This window comes from Manduca sexta, chromosome 7, assembly GCF_014839805.1.
Source record: "Manduca sexta isolate Smith_Timp_Sample1 chromosome 7, JHU_Msex_v1.0, whole genome shotgun sequence".
In the NCBI taxonomy this organism is placed as follows: domain Eukaryota; kingdom Metazoa; phylum Arthropoda; class Insecta; order Lepidoptera; family Sphingidae; genus Manduca; species Manduca sexta.
In genome coordinates, this window is record NC_051121.1 from 1663102 (window position 1) to 1690099 (window position 26998).

Below are 26998 nucleotides of genomic sequence, written 5' to 3' on the forward strand. Positions count from 1 at the left end.
CTTGCTCAAAACCCCATCTAAAATGCAAGAGCCACTCCCATTTAAATAATAGTGAAATGTTTAAATAAACGCCACACATTTAAAACACATTTAAATTCATTTCGAATGACATTAAAGTAATTAATATTTGATATCACATATTAAATTTAATATGTGTTGTGCGAAAGTGGTATATATTGTTTTTTTTTTATATTTGAACCGTCACAGATATTCTATTTTTAAATTTGAATAATTTGGAATGCTGTTAGAATATTTGAAATTTTGGTTTAACAGTATATTAAAAAGTGAAAGTAAATTTTAAATATGAAATTTTATCGTCCAAAATATATCTTTCGGATGTTCCGTAGTCGAGTAATAAATGGTAATAAAATGAAACGTATATTCATAAAATTGCTTATAAATTAAACATTAAAAATAAATACATTTTGCATGTGTAATAAACAGTGAAAGCATTTAATGCGTAATCATGATTCGCATAAATTGTTGTAGTTCACGTCGTTTTTCTATATAAAATTAAAGTACTAGCTTCTTTTATCTGCCCATATCCTACACCGTATGGCGTTGGTGCAGTGTTCTTTCAGAACTGAATATTATAGGAAGAATTGAGAAATTAAGACAAAGTGCTAAACCCACACAAAATCCCAATTTGAATTTCAACCCAGGACCTTTCGTATACCGCCAAGCCTAGACTCCATGTTTGGGCGTCATTAATACAAGACGACTTTGAAAATTATATGAGCTTGTTACAATTACATAGCAGTAAGTAAATGGTCACGCATTACAGTTTGGGCCAGTTCACACGAGTGAAATTAAAATTGTTAACCTTTTCCGGTTCAAGATAACTCCCCTTTGACAAGTATAAAACTTTGAACATGATAGTTTTCATAATAGTAGGAACATTTTTCTTCCGTGTCAATTGGTGAATCAAAAAACATATAACACTTCCCGAATAGGTAAAAAATTCCAAATTGAATTATTTTTATAGTTTTTTTTTCAATCGTCATGTAAAAATCTATGAAATAAATTGTAACCCAACTGAGTATAAAAGTCTACAAATTATTAACTTTATACATACAACTATTATTTTAATTCATTTATTTCAATTACCCTACAAATAAATTATATTTGATACAAAAATCAGTCCTTGATTAACGAAATCCAAAAAGCTCTCCTGATGGTAAATAATACTATATAAAACATTGAAAACATTGCATAGCATCGTATTATCTTCACTCGGACGCAATAAATATATCTTTATGCTAAGTAACTTCTAAACTGAAACACTATATTTCTCACACGCTCGTTGTCAAAAATAGACAAAGCAACTACTATCGCTAATAACTCTATACTATACTTGTCACACGCTGCTTGGCAGAAATAGACAATACAAAGTAACTATTACTGCTTATAGCTCTACCGTAAGTTGGCTGTTAAATTAACACGTATTGTGTAAGCTATTAATTTACATTTCACGGTCGCAGCGCAACTAAACGATGACGAAAAGATGGCACAGTGACATTTCGACAGGTTCCTTCGTTAGATATGCACAGACGGGGTGACGTATGCAAGGAAACGGTAAGGGTTCACGACTCCCAGGCAGTCTATTGAATCAATTTTATTTCGAAAAATATGTGCATGATATTAATAATATCAGGTAACACTTATCTAAAAAATGGTTTTAAATATTTTTAGCAATAGGATTTTTTATTGTGGACATCAAGCAATGCTCTTAAAATAATATGAAAGTACTTACGGGTCAAATTATATAACCGAGCATTAATTAAACTGCTTAAGAAATTACATGTAGGTACTTCTACAAAGTTTTTTTTTGTTTAATATTGATTATAACAATAATAACGAATAATAATATTAATTCGTTTATTTGTTGAATACTGTAAAATGATGTTACATCTAAATAAATAACCCTACAAAACAAATGACCAAGTCCGTACCTGATTTTGATGATCATTAGTACACAGTGTGTAGAACAGGTTTACCACGGAACGACCGACACAACGATTTGCATCTACATATATAATATACAATGCAACCGACATCGTGTTTTTTTTGGTCACAGTTTTCGAAATTTATCAACATAATCTGATTATATGAAACATTTCTAGACCCAAGGCTAGATTTTAGTTTTATTTTGTGATTTTTTATATACGGTCTTGGGTATGTGACCTCACTGCACCTGATGGTAAGTGGAGTAGTCTAGATAATGGCGACTGACTGGAAACGATTACCCCTCACTAGTCGGTAGAATTATGCCGGCCTTTTAAATAAAGGTAAATACAAAAAACACATCACGCATTTATCGCCGAAGGAGTATGTCGAGGCGAAACCAGGGTACCTATTTTCGCCAAGTGTGTTCCGTCTCATGATGTGATAGGGGGCGAACCTATCGCCATATTACAAATTCCAGACTCCGAGCTGATACTGAGCAAACAAAACCAAATCACTTTAAATAAATGTAATAAAGTGATAATGGGTATTCTTTGCCAGTATCAACCGGAATCTGGAATTGTCACAATAAGTGGTACGAAGTTAGCCTCTCATAACCTACATAATGTAGCTGGCGAAATATTGAAGTATTTGCCCTATCTACCCATGAAGAGAAAAAATATAATGCCATGTTTGTACGTAAATATTTGTGTTTAAAAGAAAGATTGTTAAAATACGATAACTAATTTTATTTCTAACATTATTCATTTCATTAATTAACAAATCATTACGATAATTATTCTTCTTTCCAAGTTTTAATACACTAACAAAAACTTAAATGTGTATCTTGTAGAACTATGATATATGTATTTATATGTGTATTTTGTAGAACTATGATATATGATATATTTTGTAGAAATATGATTGGTTATTATTAGAAAAAACATTTTGCATCGTTATTACAAAACTGATGATATAATTCAACATGCTAGCCTTATTCTATCCTAGACGTTGTTTACAGCCGGCCTTGAGTGACTAACCATCTTGTAAGACGCGTCATACCATCTTAGTCATGTTTTGTAACAACTTGATTTTGAAGTAATTTTAATATAGAATTGTAAAGGTCCGGTACTCGTTGGATGTGAGCCCCTTGGTCGTTGGTCTGGGAATATTTAGGGGCTGTGTTTTACTGGTGGTAGGTATCATATGTGAGAATCCGCCTGAGTAGGTACCACCGCAAAGTCTATTTCTTCCGCCAAGCAGTGTGTAGTAACTGTTGTGTTCCGGTTTGAAGGACATTGTAGCCACTGTAACTACTGAATATAAGACTTAATATCTCATGTCTCAGGATGGCGACAGCAGTGGCAAACAATACTTTGTAATTCAAGATGTTGGATGGTGTTTCTACTGTTTATGGACGGTCGTGTCGCTGCCATGAAGCGAATGGCAAGCGCGTCTCATCAATCAAAGCAATAAATCAAACAAGAAATATATTAACGTAATGAACAAACTGCAATACGTTAGCAGACGGATGGACGATCGGATTTCTCTTGTTTATACGTAATTACACGTGTAATTCTGTTCATTGGCCGCGTAATGGTGTTACATAATTATACCAATATTGTTTCCTTTGCCTTGGTTTTATTAAACACAAAGAATTGTAATGTTTAATAACATAATGTTTGTATAAAGCCTGATGAATGGTGTGTTTATTTTTGAAGTCTCAAACCTTTGAGACAATACTGGCGGGCAGCAAATTAAAAAAATGTTTTAATGGAAAAATATATATTTTTATTAGCTTAGTAGTTTATATTAATACCATGAGTTATAACTAGATTACAAGATATTATGAGGTTGACATATCCTTGACTGATAAAAATCCCTAACTAAATAAAGATAAAAAAATTCAGCGAAGTTTTAAAAAAAAAACATTTTGCAAATAGTAGTTCATACCAAAATTAAATTATCAAATGTAATTTTATAAAACAAGCCTGCCAAACGACGCTTATATAAATAGTAAAGAAAATTTCATACAAAATAGACCGTCTACGACCTACGTCATAAAAGAGTCAACGATCCAGTCAATTTAACAATAATTTATGATGAAAATCCATCAGAATAGACTGCCAAAAAGTTTTAGCTAAATTGCTGTCGTATAATGTGCAATATTATTAAAAACTGCATGGTATAAAAACAGAGAAAGTACAGTGAGAAGTGGACTGCGAGGTCTTTGAAAATTAATACGTTCATTTTTATTATGTAAATCATTGACTTCCAAAGGCGTCCAGGTGGACCCCTAGCGGTCTTGACGGGGATGTATGTTGGCATGACCAAAAATGGGAGTTCACAATTTGTAAGCAGAGTCTACGAAAATTAATTTGGTTTCATAGTAAAATGTTAGCTAGACTGCAATGTAGGCAAATAACTGATAGGGGTCGTAGGGCACGATGACATCAGCATGTGTCCAGTCGCCTCCTGCGATGGCTGTGCTGTAGTGATAAAGCACTTTCACCGCCAAACAAAAAAAAGGTTCATCAGAAACAGCAAAGTTTGGAAAGTGGTCCATGAAAAAAAAAACATTTAGGAACCTCTGATATAAAAGAACACTCGCTTTAACCCTGAACGAAAACTTCGTGTGAGAAACTGGCTTATCTGTATTTTACAGAAATTTTGTGGCTATGAAAAATCTTTCAACCTGCAGTAAACCAATCGAAGAATACAAAACCCTTTACCCTTTAATAGTGAAATAGGTATGTACCAAGAAGTTATACAATTTGATACAGTGCTAATACGATATCGCGTAAATCAAATTGTAGACAAAGTTGTTTTCAAAACTTTGAGGTAACACACTCTTTAGACAGTCTACAAGATTCCTTTCAATACTAAAACACACCAGACATTGCCAAATTGAATAAAACGCTAGACAAAAATGATTCTAGTAAAGTTATAAAGACGTCTGCGATATGATACAATATTTGTTACCATTTTATATTTGTGTTGTATGCTAGATATTTCTTGACTAGCTTTTGCTCGCGACTTCGCCCCAGGGTAAATTATAATTGAGTTACTTGGCAATGAAATCAATCAATAAAGATTCACATTAAAGGAAGCTACAGAAACCATTCATATATAATGAAAGCCTATTGGATTAAAACTAAATCAAAATCGTTTTCATCATCAGAATACTCATCCATTTGGAAGCAACGATACTACGTAAATACACGATGAACTTAAAAAGTGTTTTAATGTGGTAAAGAATGGATATCCCCCCCCCCCCCCCCATGACACCACTTTACTGCACGTGAGTGAAAAAAGTCTGATCTCCCTGACTTTAGGGACCGCACAATAATTAAATCTACGACCAGTTCACATTCTAACCACTCACGTAATGCAACTGAGAAATTTCTAGAATTTAATACCAAGACAAAGAGGTCACCCCATATGTAACTTTACTCGGCAATTATGACTTTGCCCAAATGCGTCAGTGATTTGGGCGTACGCCAACCATATTCTTACTTTTCTATGCAAATTAAGTTGTGTTAGCTAAGTAAACTCGGTAATTTATGTTCTGTATTTATATAACTAGGGTTAGTTAAATAAAAAAAGAAGTGACGCCTTTATCCATGAAATGGAAAGCCGCGTGCAACCAAGGCAATTTTACGTGTGTATTTCGTCCCATAATATATGAGAAGGCAAACGTATCATATCGAACACAAATTCCAGACTCCGGACTAAGTACAAAAAACAATATCACTCTTTGGTACCGAGGATCGAACCCCAGACTACAGCACTACGTACGTAATACAACAAAAGTAATCGAATAAGTACTATAGATATTAGTTTTCGAAAACGTTTACTAGTCGGCTATCCTTTACTTTAACATTATACAGAATTCCTTAGTATCATAACGCCTAAACATATAACCGGCGTGCCACGCAACTCGTGAATAGCAAGACTAAACAACAAACCGGCCGGCATAATTATGTCGACTGACAAGGGATAACTATTTTTCATTAAACGACACTCTTCTTTGTCACGACTCCGCTCAGCATCGATCGAGCTCAGATCGGGGGTCATCAGTGAGGTGGTCACTTTATCGAATAAAAAGACGTCTAATATATAGTATTGTTTTCATATCATCTAAATATAAAGTAACAATGATGAATATTAATGCTACATTCAATATTCCTTAATTTAATTGTGAAATAACATTCAAGGTACACGTATCTTATTAAGTATTTAATCATACTAAATGGATGATCTTTCGTATAATGATAATAATATAATAAAATCAGCCCTGTATTTTGTACTGCCCCACTGTTGGGCACTCCTCTACTACTGAAAAGGATTAGGCCTTAGTCCACCACGCTGGACTAGTGCGGATTGGTAGACTTCACATACCCTCAAAATTCGATATTTCGTATCAAAAATATATATTAGTCTGTCTTTATATTAGTGTCATAATTTTATATATTTCGCCAAGCAGCAGTGTGAGAACTATTTCATTCCAGATATTTTTTAAGTCCTAACGTTTATGAATTATCATTAAATGACCTATGAAGTCGAACGGAGTTTACAATGCTCGACATCGACTTTACATTTTGTACAATAGGACTGGAAATAGACTCAACAGCGTGTGGGTGGATGACGTTACAGCGCGACATTTCAGGTTATAATGCAAAACAAATGCACATACAAAACCAATTAATGTCACGTGGACAGAACATAATCACTGGCGGAGGAATTACGCAGAATTTATTACTGATTGCACTGGGATCTATTTTACCAGATTTTTATTTATTTAATTTATTATTGTACACATGTACAAGTAAAAGACATACCCCCTTATTCATAGACGTTATTTATCTAAGGACGGACCATTGCTGTGATAAATCCGTTTCTCAGATTTGTTTATCTGACAGCCAACTATATGAAAGTAGTATCTCAATATTAGCCAATCACAACGGCCGTATGCCTACACACTGCAAAGGCTGCCATGCCGTCAGCACTGAGAAACAGACTTGTTATCACAGCAATGCTCCGTCCTTAGATAAAAAACGTCTATGAATAGGGGAAAGTATATCCACTTATAAATAGAGTACAATTTGCGGTATTATCATTCAAGGCAATATCTTACAGATAACCATATGGACATTGAAAAAGGAAAAAGAAAGACTGTTAAGTCGCTGGGGATATTTTAATACAATTTTATTACGTGAAATTTTTTGATTTTTTTTTTACTGAATAACGAGACGACCAAGTCGCTATCTTAAGCGATACGATCGCCGATAAACAATAGAAAGATCATACAAAAATCTGGATTACAAAGCACACCTTACTGCGTTCATCATCCGAGGACATAGAACATATTTTGCACTACGGTATTGTATTGAGACCTGTAAAATAGTTGTATGTGGAAAATAAATAAAAAAAAATCGCTTGACGTCTAGTAAACAATGGCGCCCGTAAAACCAGATCCAACAATTCATGCTTGATGCTTGGCGAAATAAATAGCCATAGCGATGGTACTTATACAGATGGATCTCGCATACGAAAGAGCTGCCACCAAGACTTCACTTAGATCTCAATCATTTTTTTCTTATTGGGGTAAAGTAATTTGCTTCTAATTTATTGTTACACATGTTATTGCAGTGTGATTTTTTGCAGTTGAATAAAGAGACGAGTTTGACCCAGTAATTCGTTGGCTACAATTCTGTTGGTACGAAATATTTTATATCGGCCCGGATAGCGACCACCATACACAAAGTGTTAAAACCATAGTGGCCAACGTAAGTGTGTTGTGTTTCGGGATCAGCTTATATCAATCCAACAAGCCGGCATAATTGTGTTGACTGTCGAAGGGTAATCATGTTTCGTAATTTCTGTGAAGTCCCTTCTTGTGAGGTTTGGTAGTGTACGTATATTTTTTGGCAATTTTGTGTCATATCAATGCTACTCGTGCAAAGCCACGCAGGTCATTACTCCATTTTAAAACCCTGATATTAAGCTATTAATACCATTAATTATTCCTGATTATTAAGAATTCTCTTGTTTTTATTATGTTTGAAAAGGTCACATATACATTGACATTTGTTAATTCCGACAGTTGATTTTGTAATAAGTGAGCGGATAACTGGTTTTAATTTTTTGTTTTAATAAAAACAAAAGGATATTTTTGTTGCCAAGTGTAAACTGGTCGTCGCGTACTTTTTGTGCTCAAGTTTTTGTTTATTAATTCTGTTTTTTCCTACCTTATAACATTTTCCACGCAGATTTTACAAGATTAAAACCCATTAGAAGGTATCAAAATTGATTACAATTAATCCGAGATACAAAATATCATTCAAATCTATTTCAATCTGTATAACACATCCAAATATAAAATACAAAACTAGTAGGGGTAATAAGGTTATAGCGAAATGATTAGACAACATGTCACTTAGACCCTCTCCCGAGCAAACAGCCCTGAGCATTCACTCCATAAATTTTCGGCGCACGAGTCACTTTACAGAAATACGCAAAGATTAAGTAATAAATTCTTAAAAAAATTTTTTTGGGGTTTTTTGATAATTTTAAATTAGTGCTTGGAATGTACTGCTTGGTGACAGAAGTTAACAATAAAAAATCAGTCGACATTTTCTAATTTATACATAAATACCAAACGGTCACTTTATAACCTTTAAACTCTAAAAACAATAAAATTTATACTAGTTTTCATTATTAGTAACAATAAAAAAATATGACATAAGAATTACGAACCAGTATTAGTTTTTTTTTTAACCTGTTTTTATCTTATAATGTTCAGACAAAAAAGGTCACGGGTGGTCACCAGAGAATCATTAGATCATGTATTTTATGAATTTTATGTCCACTCGTATCATAATTCCTTATCCTACTAATATTATAAAAGTTTTTGAGAGTGTATGTATGTTTGTTCCTCTTTCAAGAAAAAACTACAGAACGGATTTGGATGAAACTTTACAGTAATACTGGTTATACATCAGAATAACACATAAGTTACAATTTATAATAATTGTGTGTAATTTGGTCATAATATAACGAAACATATCAAGTAAGTCGGAAAAAAAATATCCTGGATAACTCCTTCACGTGGGCGAAGCCGCGAGCAAAAGCTAGTTGTATTATAATTTGAAGTTACGTTGCACCTTCTGACATATGATTTAAATGGCACTTGAACTAGAATCTTCATCGAATTGATAGAATCAACAAGATTATCAATGAATCGGTGTTATTTAAACTTCTTAATATATTAAGCGCCATCTCTATGACAGTAAACTCATAACACGACCTACATTATCTACATGAAATTTCCGGGGAATGGTATTCTGTATGCCAATTTCTCTTGTCTTAAACGCAACGTGACGCGTTACGTGGTTGTTATGAACTGTCAAAATAATGTGAGGCATAGAGAATAAGGCCCCTAGTGCCCACGAGGTTTTATAATTTTAAATATACTCGAGGATATGCCTCAATTTAAGACATATCTTTTTACCATACGTCAAATTCCCGCAAAATACATTCACCGATTTCGACCTTCCCTTTTAATAAAAATGTATTCACGTGCTTTCGCATTTATCGATGGCTCCTAAGTAAACTATCGCATATGAAAAAATAGCGATTCCCTTCTTAACGTTTTTTTATCTAGGTACTATTTAGTACCAAATACATTAAAAAAAGGTAGGAAATGATTCTAATGAAGTTCTTTTTTCGTTTATTAACTTTTGAAATAAACGGGTTTAGTAGTAAACAGTGCCTTAATAAATAACGCTGAAAAGTGTATATAGCTATTTTTCGAGAACGTTAGTTTACTTAGGAGCCATTGTTATATCAAAACACCCCTATAATTTCAAAACGTATGTTATAAAAGATAACAAAAGACTCAAATCAAGAGTTCAACCCCCTTTAAGGAAGCGTGGTGCCAAATTGGGCGACTGCGACTATAAATATTCAATGGGGGAGGTGTTTTCGTGTTATTGGGGGTAGGTCGATGACCTAGGTTGTTACTTGTGCCCTATTTTGTACCGCTGTTTCGTTTAGGGTGAAGTTTGAGGACTTTTTTAGGTGAGTTGGTTGGATTAACAATTGCTTGTAGATTGTATGTTTATGATTTACTTTGGTAAGTATGTTATTTCTAAAAGATAATCTGTGTTGTTAGTACTCTTTTCTCTATTTAACGCTCAGTAATGCGAAGATGGGAAGATGTGTTCAAAGAGAGATGTGGAGGGAATTGAGAGGAAAAAGGCAGAGACAGAGAAAACCGGAAGTAATTGCGGGAAACCTACGCCAAGAAGACGACTTACAGTACAAAAAGCAAAAAAATATTGGACACAAATAATATATATTTCTTTAAATTATTTACATATTATTGTACAGTGATACAATTTCATGCAATTCTAATAATTGAGATATGTGGTAGAATAAAGGCTATTTTATTTTATTTTAATGTGCAGTGGTTACTTTCCTGTTTGAGATAGTTCGACGGAATATGGGTACTCTGGTTATAATATTGCCTAACCCTTCATGGATAAAAGAACAGGACAACAAATGAAAGCTATTAATCTAATCTAAAATAATACTAAGGATTTTAAAACGGTTTATATAAAATACACTATTCCAATGTAAAATCCATAACGTTAGCTATCTCCGATTTTTTTGTACAAGCACAACAAAGACTCACCGATGGTAAGTGGAGTGGGGTGCAATAGAATGTGGTCTAACGAGAGATGATTACCCCTCCGCAGTCGACACAATTATGGCGGCCTAATTGAAATATTTTAATGTTAGAAGTAAACTTGTAAACCTGATTTGAATGAAATTTGCAAAAGATATACCAAGTCTTTAACATAGACTTCATTTTATCCTGAAAATTACTGATACTATTACAAAACCTTCATAATTCGTGATGAAACACATGGCGTAATTTCCCGTAAGGGGCCAACGCACCCCGTAATGGGGTCACCAGCGCCCGATCAATCAAAAACACCCCATTTAAGTTTCAGGCCATTTTCATGCAATCAATCACTCCTTTTATAAACACACTGCCTTGTTTGTTTTAGCTGCAATTAGAGCACTTGAAAACGTTAGTTGCGTGTGGCTTATTTTTGATTAAATTGTACTACTGGTTTTTGAATAAATTTTAGGTATAGGTTAGAATTAAATGTTGTTTCCTTTATGGATCAGATTTCTTTTTGTGCGAACAAATTGCATTAAATTTTTATTTGAACCTATTTTCTTATATCAGCAATAACACCTCAGGTTGGTAGAGAATGCCTACGGTAGAGTCAGTCAGTAGTAGAAAGAACATTATTTAATTGCCTTGGCGGCGTAGTTGTTACGCGGTACGAGAACCACTACCGCGCTGAGGTCGGGTTTGAGCCCCGGGTTGGGCGAAAAATTTGTGACTGGGTTTTTAACAACTCAGTCCCAGCTAAGAGTCAGGTAGCTGACGGCTTATACCCCAGTGTTTTGGAAAACACGTAAAGCCATTAGTCCTGTGCCTGATCTCCTTTCGGTCATGTCGGATTGCCGTTTTATCGAATTATGAGAGTGAAGGAACAGAGAGTGCACCTGTTCTTTGGGCACTATAATATCTCCTGCATGACTGATCTCCGTTACAATTGGCCGCCGTGGCCGAAGTTCGGCTATTACAGATTCATTTATTTAAGAGTTTTGAAATTATTACAACCATACATATCTAAAGACTATGAGCGCTATGTTTCAAAACCGAATTCAAAAATAAATCGATGCAAAAAACAAATTTCAACAACTTTTTGTAACAGTAATAAACATGCTTGTAAACGGCGAATCAGGAACCAGTGGTCGATAAAAATATTTTACGATCGGGGTTTATCCGCCACTATTTGTTAATCGAGGTTGTAAAGGATAAACTCCTTTCTACAGGCGACCGTCGCTCACTTTTATTTTTTTATTGTTTTCCGTGGTGCGGCAAAGTGCACTCGACCGGTTGTCACTAGTTTAAACTGTTTACTCTAAATATATTATTCATAACGGCGATAACCTAGTTGGTAGTGGAACGGACTGCCGAGACGAATATCCGTTGGTTCAAAACCCAAGGGCACCTCCGACTTTTTTTTTGAATTATGTGGGTATTCTTTGTGAATTATCGCGTGCTTTAACGGTGAAGGAAAACATCGTATAATAATCGTACCTAAAAAGTTCTCTAGAGGAATTATCAGGTTGTGTAAAGTCTACCAATCCGCACTAGGCCAACGTAGTGGACTAAGGCCTAATCCCTCTCAGTAGTAGAGGAGGTCCGTGCCCAACAGTGCGACAGTACATAATAAAGGGCTGATATTATTATATGACTATTAAATAATTTATTCAAAATACCACGACATTCGCCAGAATTATATTGATAAAACACATTATTATTCTTCGTATTCATTTTACTAATATGTAAATACGAATATTGGTAAATGTTTTGGTATCTGTTTGATGTCAATGGAAAATAGCTCAACGGGTTAAATCTTTGGCATACAGATGGCCAGATATACTTTTATCGAAAAAAATGACATAATAATTATTAACAAATGAAATAAGATTTTTTCTTCAACAATGGGCCACGGCTTCTCTTCTCGATATAGTTATAACGTCTTTGTATTATCTGGTATTCTATGTTAAAAAGATCATAGCGGTAACTTCAATTACTTTCCAGTACTCAAGTATTCCCGCAGAATGAGTTGAATATAATTAAAAAAATTGTTGAGTGCAATCTCCAGATGGTGCCCACTTGAAAAACTCAGTTTTGTGTTCGTTTAATTCGGGCAGTTAAGTCTGGGTTTGTTTCAAAGAAAATAAACTGTTATAAGAAGGTTTAATTCTAGTTTCGTACGTTTTAGTGATGGTCAACACCAAAATATGTAGAAAGGGTTATGATCACTAGATATCTATATAATAATATCAGTCCTGTATTATATACTTGCCCACTGCTGAGCACGGGCCTCCTCTGCTACTGAAAGGGATTAGGCCTTAGTCCACCACGCTGGCCCAGTGCGGATAGGTAGACTTCACACGCCTTCGAAATTCCTATAGAGAACTTCTCAGATGTGTAGGTTTCCTCACGATGTTTTCCTTCACCGTTAAAGCAAGCGATAAATTCACAAAGAATACACACTTGATTTTAGAAAAGTCAGAGGTGTGTACCCTTGGGATTTGAACCTGCGGACATTCGTCTTAGCAGTCCGTTCCACACCCAACTAGGCTATCGCCGCTTAGATATCTATATATACGAATCTATTTCTGCTCTTAGATATCAATGGAATATGAATACATTTACTGACCATTTAATATAATGTTCATAGAAAGTATCCAATTATATAAAATCAAGCCACGAAATATACTACAGTATTACTAAACGGCTCTACATTGTGTGTACAATTACAATTGTAATGGTACATGGTACAAATGTGACTAGCGCGCTGACGTCCTGAGTTCGAATCCCGGGTCGGGCCAAAATAATTGTGACTAGGGTTTTCCATCTTGGGTATGAAATACTCTCTAACTGTCGGCGGCGTCGTGTGACGGGTCGGCCACTTCCCTACAATATGGTTGAGGAGGCCGATGGCTGGCACATGCGTCATACTCGTGAACGGGTGCTGCTTGTGTGGACTGTTCTGCCCATTTCGCTTACATTTCTAATTTCTAATTGCTAGAGGTGCTGGGAGGAAATAATTATAAGGATAATAGAGAAATTTCATGATTCCTGAGAGGGTTGTGCAGTCATATAAAAATTTAAATTAATTTATTCCTTATTTCACGAGCCTATAAATGAACTGCTCTAAACTTTTTTTTTTCTCTTTTCACTTTATCATGTACTGTAGTCTTTACCCTAAACTGATTGAAAAGAGCAACACCAGAGTTTCTTGCCCGTTCTTCTCTGGTGAAAACTGCTTTCCGAACTGGTGGTAGAGTTAATATTGACGGAATCTAAATAATGTATAACATTTTACAGATTCAAATAAATCATTTCATTTCATCTTAAAAATTACTCAGTCACGGCTCGGAGTCAGAAAATTGGCGGTGTGATACCCCCGTGCCTCAGAAAGCAAAGCTGTTGGTCCTTCGCCTGATCTCTCTCCGGTCATGTCGGATTATCGTCTCACTGGACTATGAGAGTGAAGGAACAGAGAGTGTACCCGTGTATTGCGTACACACTTGTGCACTATAATATATCCTGCGAACTTAGGTAAGCTCCGTTGAGATTGACCGCCGTAGCCGAAATTCGGTTAAAAAGGAATCATCATCACATTGTGTGAGGCATAACTAGACTACTTCACAGCACTAAATAAACCTGCATATGATAATGCAACTATGCCATCTATACATGTGTCGCAACACTGATTTATTTGGCTCATCATTTTAAGTATTTCGAACTCATTTGAATTTGTTTTTTCCAAGCATGTAGCAGAGCACATTGCCGGCATGAAGGACATTGTAATATGTAATTACGGGTCATTTAGATATCCAACATGCAATTTAAACAATGTATTTAACAAAGTGAATGCAGCGGCATGCATTAAAATGTTTATGGAGAGACTTAATCAGACTGATTAGCTCGTCTGAACGTTCAATAATAAAAACTTAACATTGACAAATGGTTTGAAACAACTTGACTGCCTTGGGTATAATTGTATAACATACACGACACGACACCGCTTTGAAGTCCAGGTTCGAATCCCGGACAAGTAAAGTGCTATTGGGTCTTCCTGTTAATTATCAGCATGGAGTTCGGAATTTATGCCAATTACGGCGATAGGGTCGTCCCCTATCACATCATGGGACAGAACACAGATGATGACAAGTGGGTGCCCTGGTGGCATCCCTAGGCAGAGAGTAGTAGAGTAGGTAGGTAGAGAAGTAGGACTAGGTAGAGAATAGGCACTCCATCGGGTATAAAGGTGTGTGTGTACAAGGAATACAGAAGCTTCCAAATGCCGGTTTAATACCACCTGCACGTTTACAGGAAGATACTCGTACTTTCTGATGTTTTTGTTGTTGGCCGCGACCTCGTCTGTGTAAAATCAATTAAAATTCGCCGTTCTCCTTCTGAGTGTAATTAGAACGGGTATGTTTTAATTGTTTTATTATAATGTAAACAATGCTTTATTCTGAAATCATTGTTTTTAATGAGTAATGCGAGTAAAATATTATATCAAATCTTCATTAAAGGATTTTTAAATTACGATATCTCGTTTATGATTGTCACATTATTTAAAATTATAAATAAAAATATTTTATGTAATTAAAGAATATTTGGTGCCCATTTACATAATATAATATTAAGTAATCGATAATAAACCTACTTAATCACTATTTAATTACTGCACAATGCGCATTGCATGTTGTGATATGCAGAAATACTGCGATCAATCATGTTTTTTCATTGTACAAAATAAGACTTACGTAAACCGAAAAATCCAGACATTAACTCACGTTAAATATTTAAGGCATAACGCTTCTGAACATTCTGACGGAACCAAGAAATCGAACACAAATAAACGAACCCAGATAAAAAATCGCGTAAAACGGAACGTCACAATGTCAAATGTCACTGTTCAAAATTCGAACGCACGATGTGTTTGGTAACCGGTTGGCGCGATCGACTATGGATGCGGCGCGATGCAGACTGCCGTGCTAGGCGGAGGGGCGACGGCAGGCATGACACGGACGCAAGGGGGGCGCCCGCCCTACTGTAAGGCCTTGTACATACAATTTTCTATTGGTCATTAATATGCTATAAAACCAATAATATCAATACGATTCTAAATGTGTTTAGAATTTTGTAAATAGTGGTTGTTCACGGTAAAACGAATTGCACATATACGGAAAAAATCAATAACATTGATGCAGATGCCAGATTAGTATACGACATGGTACATTCTAGAAAATTTTGGCTGAGTCATTCCGGCCTTTGCCCTTTGCCTCGTAAAAAACATTTGATCAATTTTTTTTGTGTCTCTTATCATAACATAATTTATTATAATAATACACGTTTTTACATTTCTTGTTTGGCGCTATGTAACACAATAGAGCACAAATAAAAATGAAATTTTAATAAATTAAACTATAATAGCTTACATATTATAAACAATATTATGTTCTATAATTTGAAATTTTGAATTTGGAATCCCGTCTTCACAGCGGAGTGATTTCAAACGGGTAGCAAACAGGATTAGAATTCCTTGCAAATTCAATCCGTTCACGCTCAACTAACTTCGAATAGGAAACGTCTGGATTAAAACAAATAAAATATGCGCCAGGAAATACGTTATAAACTTTCAAATTCGAACTTATTTTAGTTGGGAATTGAATCCGTTTTTGATTGGAGTGTATGGCATGTATTCTATACCTAATTAGAGAGAGACCACCATACGTATATATGATAAAAAAATATTATAGTGACTTGTTCTGGTAAATAACGTTTATCATCGATTTATATGTGCTACGGTCTAGACCTGGCGTTCCGTAGACTCATAATATATTGCAATCTGTACACCTGACTTTAGTATAATTTCAACGTTAACAGCGTGTGGTTATGTACGGAGTGACACTAATAATATAAGAAACTAGAGTCTAAATGTACACCTGGATGTGAATAAAAATATTAGTCAAATAATTAAAAAATTTTGTGTTCAAGTGAATAAATAGGTTATAACAGTGACGTTTTGGTTGCCATTTTAGTTCAGATTTTGAACAAATAGTTTGTATGGACGTTCGAGTCTATAGAATATACGTCTATGTTTATGATCAAGTATTCATACATTCAATAGGACCGCCAAAATTCCGGTGACCGTCGAAGGAACTTAGCTCCATAAAATCATTGCCATGCTAGTTATAAATGTTATCTTTGTTTATAGACAGGTTCACAGACTGACTTCACTAACGTTGTATAAATATCTTGACAATCGATTAACCCCTCCTTATCTACATGGAATATAGCATAGGTGACAAAAAGTGTGTTTCGCTGCTTACCCCTGAAAAGTGAGGCGTGAAGCTACAGTACACACTTGTCTCGTGCAGTGCAGTGCCAGTATAAAAACTGGGCTGCACGCGGCCCGGATACCAGCGCCTGATGGGCAGTGGAGCGGGAACCGTTACCCAATATAATGGGTTGCATCATGCTTCCAATATTACAAATGACAATTGGGCAGAAAATACTACTTACCGCGATTTTCAGTATATACCAATCGCGTTTTTGATCTATCTCAAAAATGGACCAATCAGAACAGAGTATTTTTGACAAGCTTACAAATGAGTTATTTTAATTGGTTCATTCTCGAAATCGGATTTAAGATTGAGATTGGGATCGTTTATTGAAAACAGCTGTTAATTAAAGGTATATAATTAAAGTAAGTAATATTATTGGAATATATTGTTGTGGAACTAGCTTTTGCTCGCGGCTTCGCCCACATGAAGGAGTTTCCTTGATAAAAGTCCAGCTCCCAGGGTCTTAAACTATCTCCATACTAAATTTTATAAAAATCCGTTCAGTAGATCTTGAGAAAATCGATAACATACATACAAAGAGACGGAACTTTGTTTTATAATCTGTTATAAACATATTATAAAACAAAGTAAAGTAAGTAAGTGCTTAATAAAAAAAAAAATTAAAAACGTCATCATAGTTAATATTTTCCGAGAACTGACTTTACAATTTATTAAAACACAAAATGACTAAATTCCAAAAACACTATAGCGTGTACTTGAACGTAACCTCGCCACGTGTCGAACTAATGATTCAACTCGACCTCGAGTTTCACCTCTGTCGACCCTTCAGTCCGACGTCATAAAGATATAGTAACATTCGTAATGACAAATCAATAGCACAAAAATCAATCTAACTAGACATGTAAGTCTAATAGCATGGTTTGACGAATACAATATGAAGCTAAAATAGGGTTGTCGACGAGTTGACAATTTGGAAGTTGTGAACTCGAAAATATGACAACTGATATTTTTTTCTATGACAACGAAGACTAGTTGCAACCCATGATTTTTCGCAAATATTTCACAACAAAGATACTCTACATATTTTAAATGAAATATTTACCTAAGTACATATCGTTAGATTATAATCTTTGTTGGATACAACTTGCAGTAAATCCTTTTAGAACATTATAAAACTAAAAGCCAATGGTACATAGTTTATCAACATTTATTAATTAGGTTTTGCCCCCAGGAATATATTCTAAGCTATATCTAACGAAATGGGTTTACACTGCACATCTTGCCAAATCTAGCAAAATATAAGAGAAGTAATTGCCATTCCAAAGGTTTTTCAGTTTGATGTTTTGGTCTATAAGGTATATGTTAAATTTCTAAGCTAATTTATAGCTCTATGCGTCACAACTACTCGATAAACAGTGGTAACATCGGAATTTTTAATAACAATATTGTATGACTCTACGCTGTTTTGGAAGACGGGTCCCTAACACAGGTATATATAAATATATTTAAAAGGAATGCCCTTATAATTACAAATAGTACTTGAGTAGGTTAAGATAATGCAAATAAAGAATATCTTAATATACTTTTTTATTTAATACGTAAAGAGATCTAAGTCTTTTAATGCGAATTAATTCGGGTCTTTGAATAATGTTTTAACAGCAAAAATTGGCATAGCGTTGGTATCCAGATTGTATAAACCTACGATTTGGAAACCAATGACGTTCAAAATAATCATTTAGTTAAAATAATTACGAAAAATTCCAAATTCTTCATCGACGTTTGCGTGACCTAGAAAGAAGAGTCTAGAAGCGATAGATGCATCCAGACTCAATGTTTGGCAACAAAACTGAATAATAAATTAGTAAAAGAGACTCACTGTCGACGCCAATACGATAGTTTGACGAGATTTTCAACATGCTGTTAAAGAGGCTTGTTTGTCGGAGTTTTATGGAATATTCTTTTCACTTTTGCGCACGAGCAGGAAAACGACTGGCGCGAAAGAATTGATGCCCAACTGTAGTAATTGCGCGCACACATATTTTTTTCAACAAATAAAAATCAGGCGCATTCGGGATTCTTAAGACGACAATGTCTTACTCTTCCTAGTTGAAATAAATCTAATATTGGTATTTATTTTATATTTATTACTGGGCCCGGGAGACGTTCTCTTGGACAGATAGCATTTTGCGTTAACTAATTTCTATCTTTTAGGTTTCGACAACTCTCCTAAAATTTTTTGTCTGGTGATAGATTAGGGTGTACAAAAAATCATAGAAAAATATCACGCAAATTACTAACGTTTCCCCTTTTTCGCCGTTAATTATTTCAATATTATTCTTTGATACAATTTCTGGTAATTAGGAAAACAAAAAACCAATCAAGACGGTCGAGTCGTTCTCTTGTAATGCTCTTACATGAGGCAACTATTTTTATAGATTAATTCAATTACTAAAGATTTCAGTCTTCAATTAGATTGCAAAATGTAATTTCATCTCTTAAATGCCATCTTCTCCGCTCACGTCTAACTGTTACGGGCTTAAGCTAGTTTGACTTTGAAACTTTAGAACTTCGGGACGGGCGTGCATGAGATAAAACTCTATCGAGGACCTAGTTCATGCCAACACATAAGCTTTAAGCTCTCACTTTAGATGGCTGTGCGAAGCCTCCTTTGCAAGAACGGCATGACGAGTAATTTGCTCGTCTGCTGGTAAATGCTTAGATGCTATCTAAAAAGGCCGACATAATTTTGTCAATTGGCGAGAGGTAAATAGCTCTTATCGTTTGACTCTATCTAGATCTAACTCCACTTATCATTAAATATAGTAAGTGATTAAAGTGTTTTGCTAGTCTGTAGTGACGTTCCTTTAAGTGTCAAGTTGACGTGTGACAGCTGTCAAACTTGACAGTTGACATTTGTGTACGGACAGACACTTCTGTTTCCCTTTTTCTCATTATAGCTTTTAACATAAGATCACACGAATTTATAAAAATAAATAATAAGTTTTAACAAAACATTTTTTTTAATTAACCACGACATTACAAATTTCTATAAAGATATGGTCTCAATATCGATATAATATGAACTACGTACTAGCTTTGGCGTTCCGAACATTCACTGTGTTCAAATGATTTGAACTGATATCCATTCAAACTGACTTTAGTATGGTCAATATTGACAGCTTGTGGTTGTGTACGGAGTGACGCTCATGATATAAAAACTCGAGTCTAAGTGTAAACCTGGATTTGAATAAAAAATATTAGTCAAATAAGTAAAATTATTTGTTGTTCAAGTGCATAAATAGGTTATAATAGTGACGTTTTGGTTGCCATTTTGGATCAGATTTTGAACAAATAGTTTATATGGACGTTCGTGTCTGTAGAATATGCGCCAATTAATGTACTGTCATAGAAAATCTTTGTGAAGGGGTTCTTCTAAAGGTGTTTGAGAAACTAGATGTCCTTTACAATCCTTGTCTCTCTGTCTACACAAACCATTGTTCCTGACTGTAATTAGAGTTTGAAATTTGAATTCACAGTGTTTGTATTACTGCGTGGTGGCAGACATGGACAAAAGCATTGATCGTAATTCTCAATCAAACCTTGCCTTGCCTTTCTGCTTTAAAGTGAATACAATTTAACTAAATTATCTATTGTCATACAATTGCAATTCGCTTGGTTAGTTGCAACTAACGATTAAACGTAGTTGCAAAGTGACGTCACAACAGAAAATAAAGTAACTCACTCAAAAAACGTATTCCCAAAACGGATCTGAACAAGGTAACGAGTGCACGCAGCCTGCACATCACAACGCCATCGGGACAATTACAACTTATCACAATTTATAACAAAACGGAACGTGACTTCAAAACGGCACGATTTACTCGCATGAATGAAACGTTCATTGCAGAACAGTCAACGGAATATCACCCTTATGAACTCTATGTATATCAGATAGGGGATTATATTCATAAAGTGTGAACGAATAAAGTCTACAATCGCGTCAAATGGCTGTAACTTTGAACTTTTTTGAATTTGGAATTGTTGGAAAATCCTCAAAGTAATGAGTCATCGTCGAAGCGGGTTGAGCGGTAAGGGGCGGGGTCCATTGGCGCCATTAAACGTCGCGTATTACCCGCTAATCACGTGTGGACGGTAAATTAATTTTATTGAGGTTTTGCGTTCGTATTTTCGGGTGTCGGTGGTGGCTAATTAACATTGTTTGTTTACGTGGGCCATGTTTATCAGAATGTGTTAATTTCGAATGTTCTGGAATTTAAATGCGTCATTCCATCTCCAAATGCCATGAATGAAATAGGAAATCATGGTAAAGGTTTCTATGAATTCTGGTAGGGTATAAGTTTAGTTAAATGGTAAAATGTAAATTATAAGGTACGTAGGTGGCAATATGTGACTGAGATATTTTGTCTCTACCGTCGAAAATTGACTAATAGAGCGATGTAACTGTTAACCAAAAATTTTATTTTTTAGGTAAAATTTTATGACATCAAAATTTTTTGACCAAATATTTGAGCAGTAACAGCGGCAGATAACTATTTTTTTGGTATTACAAAATTGTGGTGTTGAAACAGTATTGTTTACCATAAGGCAAAACTAGCTAGTCAATTGTATAAAAACGCATATTTAACTAAAAACACGCAAAAGTAATGATGTTTATGCCTTATTCTCCGAACGATCAATGCTTTTTAATTTCAGACTATAAACCGCTTACTGTGGCTTATTACTGAGTCCAAACATTGTAAATTGCGATTTTCATGTACAAAATGTTGGCCTAGTTCTTATTCTCCAGGGAGCTTAACGGGATTCTTAATCACACAATGTTCTAATTTTTTTTTCTTATTACGTACTTTGTCCATAACCCTTTATAATAAATGTTCATGTTTAAAATATTGCATCCTAGGCTTAAGGTCGGATTTCAGTTTGAGCATTGCTTTAAGTTCTTATGACACTATACCTAGTCTTGCCATAAATATTGTAATAAAGAAAAAAGAAAATTGTTAACTGCAAATAACATTTATTACTTTTACAGTGTGTCAGTTTAATACATAAATATAAAACAATTAAAAATATAAAAAGCTTATTCGAAGTGGTCTCCATTGGCTGCAATACAGTCCTTTAAACGATGAGGCCAGTTATCAATAGAAGCACGCACTCTTTCCATGGGAAAATTCTTCACTGCCAATCGTATAGATTGTTTTAGGGACTCAAATTATCATGGCGTTTAGAGCAAGCTGTACTCTCTAAAACTGACCACAAATCATAATCCAGCGGATTAAGATCGGGACTAGACGACGGCCAGTCTTCAGCTCTGATGAAGTCCGAAACGTTCGATTCCAACCAAGACTGCGTGGACCGAGCTTTATGACCCGGCGCCGAGTCTTGCTGGAAGGACCATACTTGGTTATTGAACATGGTGATGTTAAGGGGCTTAACTACCTTCTCAAGAATGGTATCTTGATACACTTGTGCCGATGTTTTGATACCTTTTTCACAAAAATATGGCTCAGTCACTCCTTCATAGCTAACACCCCACCAAACCATCACTGAAGTCGGATAATGTCCACGTTGCACTCTGTCGACTAATTGGGAAGCTTCCTTAGAGCTTTGAGCATAAATACGGTCATTTTGTTTGTTAAAATGTTGCTCAATTGTAAAAATTTTCTCATCCGTAAACAAAATTTTTCTGTGACCTCCCTTTGCGTACCGCTTCAGTAGTTGTTTCGATTTTACCACCCTATTCTTCTTTAAATTATCAGTTAAGAAATGGCCAGTGCGTCTCTTATAGGCTGCAAGTCCTAAGTCATCTTTTAAAATACGCGACATGGTTCTAGGTGCTATCTTCATTTCCCGAGATAAAATCTTTTGCTTTCGGACAGGATTTCTTCGAATTCTTTCCCTTACTGCTTTGACCACCTTTTTCGTACGAACACTACGTGGACGGCCAGATCTTTTCTGTCACAAACAGAGGAGGTCTCATTGTACCTATTAATAGCCCGGTACACAAACATTTTACTAATACCAAGTGTATGGAGAGTTTTAAAAATTGCATTTGGCTCCATACCTACTTTGTGTAATGCTATCACAGCGATTCGGTTCTCTTTATCACCCCACACCATTTTAATATCGCAAAATATTTTACAATGTATTGGCGCCAAAATGAGAAAACACAATGAACAATCGTATAAAAATGACAGATTCGAAATTCAAATGTAATATTTTTTTATAATTAAGTGTAACAGTATTTATGGCCAGACTAAGTATTTTGTGTATTTTTTGCGCCAACTACTGAAGCGAAATGATTGCTGTAATGTTAAATAGTTATAAATGAGCGGTTTTTTGGTGTATGGACGATGTACCTTATAGAGAAAAAAAATTCTTCAAAGGCGGTCATTTGATTGGTCACCGTCACCTATAATATCAAATGAGTGGTCCTCCATTTTTAATTATATTATACTTTCTACACAAAATTCTTCCTATAATGCTATCTACAAAATGGACTCTAAATACAGTGACCATAATACCCTCAATTCTTTCCCCCGAAACAATAGGCAAAATCTATCTAAAGCTGTTTTCAATAAACAGTCCCAATCTCAATCTTTAATCCGTTTAGCGAAAGAACCAATCAAAATTACTCATTTGTGCGCATGTCAAAAAAACTTTGTTCTTATTGGTTCATTTTTGAGATAGATTGAAAATGCGATTGGGATCGTTTATTTAAAATGGCGGTTAAACGCAGCCATTACCAAGTATTTACCAGAGAGCTATCCAAAATCCCGAAAAGTCTTACAAGAGCGCTGCTCTGCATTGACGTATATTTTATAGACACGAACGTCCATATAAACTATTTGTTCAAAATCTAAACTAAAATGGCAACCAAAACATTACTGTTATAACCTATTTATTCACTTAAACAACAAATAATTTTATTATTTGACTAATATTCTTTATTCACATTCACTATACACTTAGACTCGAGTTCTTATATTATGATCGTCCATACATAACCACACGCTGTCAATGTTAAAATCATACTAAAGTCAAGTGTATGGATTGCAGTACAGTTGAGTCGAACACAATGAGTGTACAGAACGTTAGATCTATTACGTAGTACATATTTATCGATGCTTCTGATAACCACACGCTGTCATTGTAAAATCATGCTAAAGTCAAGTGTACGGATTGCAGTACAGTTGAGTCGAACACAATGAGTGTACGGAACGCCAGATCTGGTACATAGTACATATATATTAATGGCTGTGCATGTCAAAAGCTCTCTATTCCCACTGTTAGTTGAAAATCACCTCTATTGTATACGAATGTAGAGCGTTGCGTAAGTGACGCAGAGGTCGTGACTTTGAGGTTCAGTAGCGACAGATGTATGTTGTTTAGACCTCTAACAAATGATTTGATATGTAACAGCGTTTCTGATTATTAGGGGGTAAGCAGAGATGCTGGATACCTCAGTGGCAAAGAGTGACATATTTCAAGTAAAATTTAACTAAAATTGTAACACTATAGAAAATCGAATATATCGCGGCCTATAGGCTGCCGCCCATAGGCCGCGGCGTATACGGCCTATTTACAAATCCAGGACTACCACGACGTCACTAATTCAAATACGCTTTTATATCGATGAAATAAACACAATGTAATTAAGTTTTCCATTTCGAATAAATTAGTTGGAATTAGATTTGCGTTCAATTTAACGAGTGATGCGTCCCCTATCCCCCCGGGAGGTCGCGGGGGAAATGTCTCCGCCTGCCTCACTGTTGCATGCGTGACGATAATTTATAACTATGGAACAAGATTGGAACAATAGTTTTGTGATTTGTTTTTAAATATTCTCATGTGTTTTTATTTTTTCATGAAATTTGCTTAAATCGGTTTATTTTTTATCAGTAATTATAGGTATTATTTTTATTGCTACGTAATTATCATAACAATGCTTGAAAGGCTAAATATTTTAGCGACAATCGATAAACATTTAAGAAGCGATTTTAACTTTTGATTTTAAAATTCGTAATAATTCAACTATTTATTTTATAAAAATAGTCTTATAATATAAAAAATGTTTTTGAAATACTAAACCTAGATCAAATGACGCAGAAAATTCTCTTAAATCGAAATATGCCCATAATTCATTTTCGGTATATTTGTTGCTTGTGATTGCCTTCCAAGCGTCGATAAGTTCTTTGAGATCGTAGACCAACCGCGTAACTATCTCCATATCAGTCGTATCAGAGACACGGAGCCTCCGAGCTTCGAGGCTCCTGTCCCATGCCTACATTAAACTAAGAAGGCGCCCAAAAGTTCCCACCGCTTTGAAGGGCCCCAACAAATTTAGATATAGGGCCAATCTATGGAAAGCTACGCTACTATCGTAGACAAGTTTCTGATCTTATTTTTATGCGAAGGTACGACAATTTCAATGTGATAAATAGTAGCAGCCAAGACTAAGCGGCGATAACCTAGTTGGTTGTGGAATGGACTGCCGAGACGAATGTCCGCAGGTTCAAAACCCAAGGACCCACACCTCTGACTTTTCGAAAATTCTATGTGTATTCTTTGTGAATTATCGCTTGCTTTAACGGTGAAGGAAAACATCGTGAGGAAACCTGTACACCTGAGAAGTTCTCCATAGGAATTTCGACGGTGTGTGAAGTCTACCAATCCGCACCTTCTTAATCCTTCTCAGTAGTAGAGGAGACCCGTGCCCAACAGTGGGACGGTAAATAATACAGAGCAGATATTATTATTATTATTAAGACTAAGTATTGAATACCAATTTTAGTAAGACGAAGTTTCGAACAGAACATAAGAGAAACTCGCGTATCAAAACAAACACTACGAAAGTTGAAGAATTTTAATCCCATCTTACCATCTACTTACCGTCAAAACCTTTCTAACAGTTCCAAAGCGATGTGGCGGAATATTCATTACGGTATGCACCAAGGTTGCGTCATAGTGTGGAAGTGTGGGTGGAGTGGTGGGGGGAGGTGGCGCGGCGCCAAGATGTCTGCCGATAGGGCTGACCCCGCGGCCGTTAGGGCTGCTATCGTATTGTATGGAACAGGGTTGCCACTCTCCAATTTTGTAGTTTGAATTTCAGTGAAACATGCTACGAAGATTTTCTTTGACGTATATTGTAATCTATGGTGAAATATGACTAACAATTTATGAGTCAACAATTTTGTTTGGAGCCAATATCTAAGTCTGAATTGGATTTGTGCCTAGGCTCTCCAGTAGTTTGAATAAAAATATCGATAGCAAAATCAGTTACATCTCCACCTACCCTTTTGGGTATATAGTCATGATAGTATGTAGCATCTTTTGTTTATAATTTGAATTTCAAGAAAATCTTACTTCTGTTACATTTTTATTTAAATTATAAAATCGCTTGATACAAACGATGGATATAAACTATATCATCATTATTAAGTTTGAATCACAGACACTGCATTACACTTTTAATACTCATTTATAGAAAATCGTGAAGTAAATAATAAATATCCTTGGCTAAGATATATGTATCTATAAAGCCGGTTGCAGACCGAGGGCTAAGCTAGGTTAGGTAACCTTAGCTCTCATTTTAGTTTACATAGTTTACGGATGCACACTAGTATGATTTTTTTATTTAGGATAACCAACAATAAATAATACTTTGACTGTTAAAAATATAATAAGTAACTTAATAATTGCGTAAGCAATACCATTATCCACTGAGTAATATTTTATAAAGTTGTACAAAATAAAAAAGAGTAGTTGTAAATTTATACAAAGGAATATAAGAAAATAATCACACGAAGATTACCTAGTGAGTTTCTGAAGGGGATTTACTTTTTACAAATGGCCCGGTGACCCTACTGTACCTGATAGTAAGAGGAAGGGGGTGAATGTCGACTGACGAGAGATGATTACCCCTTTGACAGACAACACAATTATGCCGGCCTGTTACCGGATATACACAGGCTGATCCCGGAGCGCGACACACATGAGAGCCACTATGGCGATTTTAAACACCTTGTGTAAGGTAGTCGCTATCCGAGCG

At 35.2% G+C, this 26998-nt stretch overlaps 1 protein-coding gene across 5 annotated transcripts in view; it reads right to left on the bottom strand.

Moving 5' to 3' along the window:
- LOC115455551 (protein Fe65 homolog) overlaps positions 1–26998 on the bottom strand; it is an 81140-nt gene that overhangs the window by 37458 nt on the left and 16684 nt on the right. For 2 of the 5 annotated variants that reach the window (XM_037447701.1, XM_037447702.1), the window contains exon 1: positions 15489–15603. The exons of 2 other annotated variants lie outside the window; for them this stretch is intronic. The gene's annotated coding sequence lies outside the window, so the exon portion shown is untranslated. One more of the 5 variants, XM_037447703.1, reaches the window with a different exon arrangement.